The sequence below is a fragment of the Eptatretus burgeri genome, chromosome 8, assembly GCF_056783735.1.
Source record: "Eptatretus burgeri isolate ZD-2024b chromosome 8, Ebu_testis_v1, whole genome shotgun sequence".
NCBI lineage: Eukaryota > Metazoa > Chordata > Myxini > Myxiniformes > Myxinidae > Eptatretus > Eptatretus burgeri.
Genome location: NC_140968.1, coordinates 74048694 through 74055548, shown reverse-complemented (window position 1 = coordinate 74055548; position 6855 = coordinate 74048694).

Sequence of the window (6855 nt, the reverse complement as noted above, 5' to 3'; positions counted from 1 at the left end):
TCTCCGTTCTCTTTCTTTCCTCTCTTAACATCCTCAGCTCATCTTGTAATTCCATCTCTTTGTTTTGGTGTTTCTGTAACTCAGAAGCTTTGGCCCATAAATCCTTCCTCATCTCCGCACCTCTTTTGCATGCTTCCTCCTTCATTTCGTCCATTCTCTTACCGTATGTCTTGCTCATCTCCACACCTCTTTCCAATGCTTCCCTCCTTATTTCGTCCATTTTCTTACCGTATTCCTTTAATTGTTCCAGATATTTCTCTCCTCGTTTTATCTCCCCTTCTTGGCTTTCTCTTTTCCGATTGCCTGCTCTTACCTCTCTTTTCAGATGTTTCAATTCCAAATCGTGTTCCCGTTTTTCCTCTTCCAACTTTGTTTTTTTTCGTTTTTCCTTTTCCAGCTTTGTTTTCCATTCTTCTTCCAAGTTCTTCCTATCCCGAGAATTACTAATTTGCTCTTCCTCTATTCTTTTGTTCAGTTTGCTCTTTTCTTGTTCCAACTCATGGATACTCCACTCTACTTCCCTCATTTCTCCCTGTAGTTCTTCAAACTGTCTTGACTTTTCCAACAATTCTTCCTTCCTTTGCTTCACATATTTCTCTCCTCTTTTTATCTTCTGTTCTCGGCTTTATCTTATCTGATTGCCTGATCTTACCTCTTCCTTCAGTTGTTTCAATTCCAAATCGTGTTCACATGTTTCCTTTTCTAGCTTTTTTTTTTCCATTCTTTTACCAAGTTCTCCCAATCCTGGGATTTGCTCTTCTCATATTCCAACTGACGGGTAAACAACACTACTTTATTCTTTTCTCCACATAGTTCGTCGACTCTGTTGGCAAAGTCCTCTTTCAGCCACCGAATTCGCTTCTGTTCATCGGCCAATTGTTGTAATTGTTGTACCCCCCTCGTACATATCATTTTTCTAAACCTCGTCTGCGTGCCGTTGTACCTCGTCCAATTTAATTTGTACCTCCTTTATATAATTCTCATAACGCCTCACCTGTTCCAAGGCATCCCCCAATTGTGTCTGAAGCCTGCTAGTGTTCGCGTAGTCGTCCTGCCTTGCCTGCTATGGCGCATGCCGTGACCACGTGGTTTGAACCGGTGGCTGGGAGCCTCCGCCTCGTGTTGTGCCATTCGTTGCGCTATTAATAGCCCACTCCCACATTGTGTCGCGCCAAGGTGGAGCCACGCCGCAATTTTGCGACTCCATTTTCTTTATAATTTCCAAGTTTCACACCAGATCCGCTAAAAATAAAATAAAATAAAATTTGGAACGTTTTTTTTTTCTCAAGCCCCTCGTAACCAATGTTCGGGGTGTGAAAAGCACCACAGGTCCAAATATCCCGCTCCTGACTACCAAACTGTTGCGGATCCGGGGTAGTGGGATTCTCACCCAACTCTTGGCATCACCCTCACCACCGCCGTCTCCGGGGTTTATAACGCCGGCTGGCTCGGGTCACGAGTCATCAATCGCGATACCAACGTAATCCTGGACCTTACCAGTTGGGGAAATAGACCCCGGTTACGGACTGGTTTTGTCAGATGCCGAGCGTTTTCTGCCAATCTGTAACCATTTTGGTTTTATATACCAATCAAATGGATCGTTCCTCGACGCGACACAAATTAATCCATGGCGGCAGCTTCATACGAATCAACCAGATTTATTGTGGAACATCGGGGAACACAACACAAGCAAAATATTCACGGCAATGCTATTAACAATCTATAACCCGTTCTTAACGAGGGAACTATGGATTACGGGTTTCGAAGGGGGTCCCTACCGAGATATATCTTCAACAACATGCAGATAAGACAGACAGACAGCATGCAGACAAGACAGAGTACTTGGTGATGTTTCATGGATGAGAAGAAAGTGTCAAAAGCACGAATGTCGCTCGTAACAAGCCGATGTCCACGGATTCGAGCCCCAAGCTCGAACACGCCGCGTGGCGAAATGGAGGCGTCATACTCTTGCTCCCGGCAGCGCCCGCGAACGCAACCTCGGCGCGTTCAAACCCACGAGGTCGACTGCACCAGACCGTCAGATCGACGATGGGTTTCAGCTGATTTCTCTCAAGGTCCAGCATACAAGTCCAGGGCTGGCCTGTTCACGAGACAAGGCCAAATCGGGGTGCCGGGCTCCGGCAGGCTGGGTCCATGGGATTCCAAAAAGTCGTCGAGCTGTGGGGTGAGTCAGGACAGTCAGAGGCTCCGTCGTGAGACGCAGGTTGAACCTGTCGATCACCTCCTCTTGAAGCCGACTCCAGACCCACACAGCAGCCAGGTCCTCTCAGTTCTTTTCCACCTTTTCCTTCTCGCCTCAAAGCCCGAGCACGCCTCGAAACCGACTGTTTCCCCCAAACTGAACTACTCCAAGAGGTCTTCGTTCGCTGCCCACCGGCTCCTCCCCTTTTCAAAGCCGACAAACTCCTCCCCATAGTTTTACTTCCTCTTTTTGGCCACTCCCTCTCAGCCGACTGGGCGGGGCTTCGTCCGGAGAAGGGAAGGAAGAAGAAGAAGAAGATGCCCCCGGCACACCACCACTCCACAACAAATAACAGCCTGTGACATCTCCCAACACACATGTAACGCCCATTTTACCGAGCAGTCTAGCGAAACATGCATTTCATGGGAAATCTGGGCTAATCCTATATTTAGTAGCCTACTAAGGGCCATTTCCATAACAATGTATATATATATATATATATATATATATATATATATATATATATATATATATATATATATACATATATATTTCACCAATAAGCGACGAAACAGTTCCGGCAGCTGAGGTGGTGTATGGCTTTGAGATTTTCATGTGTGTACAATTTGTAAACGTCTTCACAGCTGTAGAGGAACTCTGGGAAGGGTTTGAAACAGCAAAGGGATTATCTTGGTTGCTTTATGCAGCTTCTTCGGCTAGAAGAGCATGGGAGGAGTCGATTTATTGATATAATCCGAGTCACCTGGGTTTATTTGATTAGGTGGGAGCTCAGGTTATTCCCTCCATTCACAGGTGAGAGACTTGAGTGGGTCAACATATCGAGCTTTGTTCGTAAGTAGACGACCCGTGAACCCGTTGGGTTCCCGTTATTACAGCGGTTGATGAAAAAATAAAAGACACAAAATTTTAATATTATTTAGTGGTCAAACTTTAACTTGAAGAAAATTTGAGCATTTACCTCAGGAGTCATCGATCGGCCAACCGGTTTTTCGAGGTATATCAACACATTCTACATGGTTTGTCCTTGCGCTTTATGGATCATCATACCAAAACTTGACTGAATCGGGAATTGATTTTTAAATAATTTTTTTCGTTGCCCGATTTGAACGAAACTTGATATTACACACCGCAGGTGAATGGTAAGGTGGCCCAAAAAATTTTGCACCATTGTGTACCGTTTTGGCTGTATTTTGGGAACATACATATATATATATATATATATATATATATATATATATATATATATATATATATATATATATATATATATATATATATATACATACATACATACAAATATACACACATGTATATATATATATATATATATATATATATATATATATATATATATATATATATATATATATATATATATACACATACATACAAATATACACACATGTATATATATATATATATATATATATATATATATATATATATATATATATATATATATATATATATATATATATATATATATATATATATATATATATATATATATATATATATATATATATATATATATATATATATATATATATATATATATATATATATATATATATATATATATATATATGTATATGTATATATATATATATATATATATATATATATATATATATATATATATATATATATAAATATATATGAGCCTGGTGTTGGCGTAGTGGTTAGGGTAGCGGCTTGGGATTCAAAAGGTCCTGAGTTCAAGCCCTGTTGGGACACTGAATTAATACACCAGGGGGTTGATTCAGCCTGTCATCCTTCCGAGGTCGGCGAAATGAGTACCAGTATACTGGGCCGGTGTATACCCCGGTTAAAATAGGTGTACCATATCCCTGTGTCGTAAGAGGCGACTAGAGTTGCGTCAGGAAGGGCATCCGGCGTAAAACATGTGCCAAATCACTATGCGGATCATACAGATGATCCGCTGTGGCGACCCCTAACGGGAGCAGCCGAAAGAAGAAGATATACATACATACATACATACATACATACATATATATATATATATACATATATATATATATATATATATATATATATATATATATATATATATATATATATGAGCCTGGTGTTGGCGTAGTGGTTAGGGTAGCGGCTTGGGATCCAAAAGGTCCTGAGTTCAAGCCCTGTTGGCCGCTTGAATTAATACACACCAGGAGGTTGACTCAGCCTGTCATCCCTCCGAGGTCGGCGAAGTGAGTACCAGTGTATTGGGCCCGGTGTATGCCCCGGTTAGAATAGGTGTACCATATCCCTGTGTGTCGTAAGAGGCGACCAGGGTTGCGTCAGGAAGGGCATCCGGCGTAAAAACCTCTGCCAAATCATTATGCGGACAACAAAACGAATTTCCATACCGGATAGGTCGAGGCCCGGGTTACCAACGACCGCCACCGGTACCGGTGGTCAGCAGGGTACCAGTGGAAATTGTGCTACTGCTGGGCGAAGGAGGAGAAGGAGACAGGGAAGGCGAGTCCGGAGGCAGTGGGAGAGGGGGAAGGGTAGAAGTGTGGAGGTGAGAGTTGGAACTCTGAATGTTGGGACGATGACTGGCAAAGGGCGAGAGTTGGCTGATATGATGGAGAGAAGAAAGGTGGACATACTGTGTGTACAAGAGACCAAGTGGATGGGGAGTAAGGCGAGGAGCATTGGAGGTGGTTTCAAACTGTTCTACCATGGTGTGGATGGGAGGAGAAATGGTGTCGGGATAATCCTGAAGGAAGATCATGTCAAGAGGGTATTGGAGGTGAGGAGGGTGTCTGACCGAGTGATGAGTGTGAAGTTGGAAATTGAAGGGGTGATGATGAATGTCATCAGTGCATATGCCCCACATATGGGGTGTGAGATGGAATATAAAGAAGATTTCTGGAGTGAGTTAGATGAAGTGGTGGAGAGTGTATCCAAGGATGAAAGAGTGGTGATTGGAGCAGATTTCAGTGGGCATGTTGGGGAAGGGAATAAAGAGGATGAGGAGGTGATGGGGAGGTACGGTCTCAACAAGAGAAATGTGGAAGGGCAAATGGTGGTAGAGTTTGCAAAAAGAATGGAAATGGCAGTGGTAAACACGTATTTCAAGAAGAAGGAGGAACACAGGGTGACATACAAGAGTGGAGGAAAGTGCACACAGGTGGATTACATCTTAAGTAGGAGATGCAACCTGAAAGAGATTAGTGACTGTAAGGTTGTGGCAGGGGAGAGTGTAGCTCGACAGCATCGATTGGTGGTCTGTAGGATGACTTTAGAGGTGAGGTTGAGGAAGAGAGTGAGGGCTGAACCAAGGACCAGATGGTGGAAGCTGAAGGAGGAAGACTGTTGCGTGAAATTTAGGGAGGAGGTGAGACAAGCGTTGGATGGTGGTAAAGATGGGTGGGATGATTGGGCAACGACAGCAGAAGTTGTGAGGGAGATTGCTCGGAAGGTACTTGGTGTGACATCTGGACAGAGGAAGGAAGATAAGGAGACTTGGTGGTGGAATGAGGAAGTACAGGAAAGTATAAGGAAGAAGGGGTTGGCGAAAAAGAAGTGGGATAGTCAGAGAGATGAAGAAAGTCGGCAGGAGTATAAGGAGTGGCGTCGAAAAGCAAAAAGAGAGGTGGCTAAGGCCAAGGAAAAGGCATATGACGAGCTGTATGAGAAGTTGGATACAAAAGAAGGGGAAAAGGATTTATACCGATTGGCAAGACAGAGGGACCGAGCTGGGAAGGATGTGCTGCAGGTTAGGGTGATAAAGGACGCAAATGGGAATGTGCTGACGAGCGAGGAGAGTGTGTTGAGAAGGTGGATGGAGTACTTTGAGGAGCTGATGAATGAAGAAAATGAGAGAGAGAGAAGGTTGGAAGAGGTGGAGATAGTGAATCTGGAAGTGGGGTGGATCAGTAAGGATGAAGTGAGGACTGCTATGAAGAAGATGAAAAGTGGAAAGGCGGTTGGCCCAGATGGTATACCAGTGGAGGCATGGAAGTGCTTAGGAGAGATGGCAGTGGGGTTGTTAACCAGATTGTTTAATAAAGTCTTGGAAAGTGAGAGGATGCCGGAGGAGTGGAGATTAAGTGTACTGGTCCCGATTTTCAAGAATAAGGGTGATGTGCAGAGCTGTGGAAATTACAGAGGGATAAAGTTGTTAAGCCACACCATGAAGTTGTGGGAAAGAGTAGTGGAAGCTCGGTTGAGAGGAGAGGTGATGATCTGTGAGCAGCAATATGGGTTTATGCCAGGAAAGAGCACCACTGATGCGATGTTTGCTTTGAGAATGTTGATGGAGAAGTATAGGGAAGGCCAGAAAGAGTTACATTGTGTGTTTGTGGATTTAGAGAAAGCTTATGATAGGGTGCCAAGAGAGGAGTTGTGGTATTGTATGAGGAAGTCGGGAGTGTTGGAGAAGTATGTGAGGATCGTGCAGGATATGTATGAGGACAGTGTGACAGCAGTGAGGTGTGCGGTAGGAATGACGGACCGGTTTAAGGTTAAAGTGGGATTGCACCAAGGATCGACTCTGAGCCCTTTCCTGTTTGCAATGGTGATGGACAGGTTGACGGACGAGATCAGACTGGAGTCGCCATGGACCATGATGTTCGCGGATGACATCATGATCTGTAGGGAGAGTAGGGAGCAGG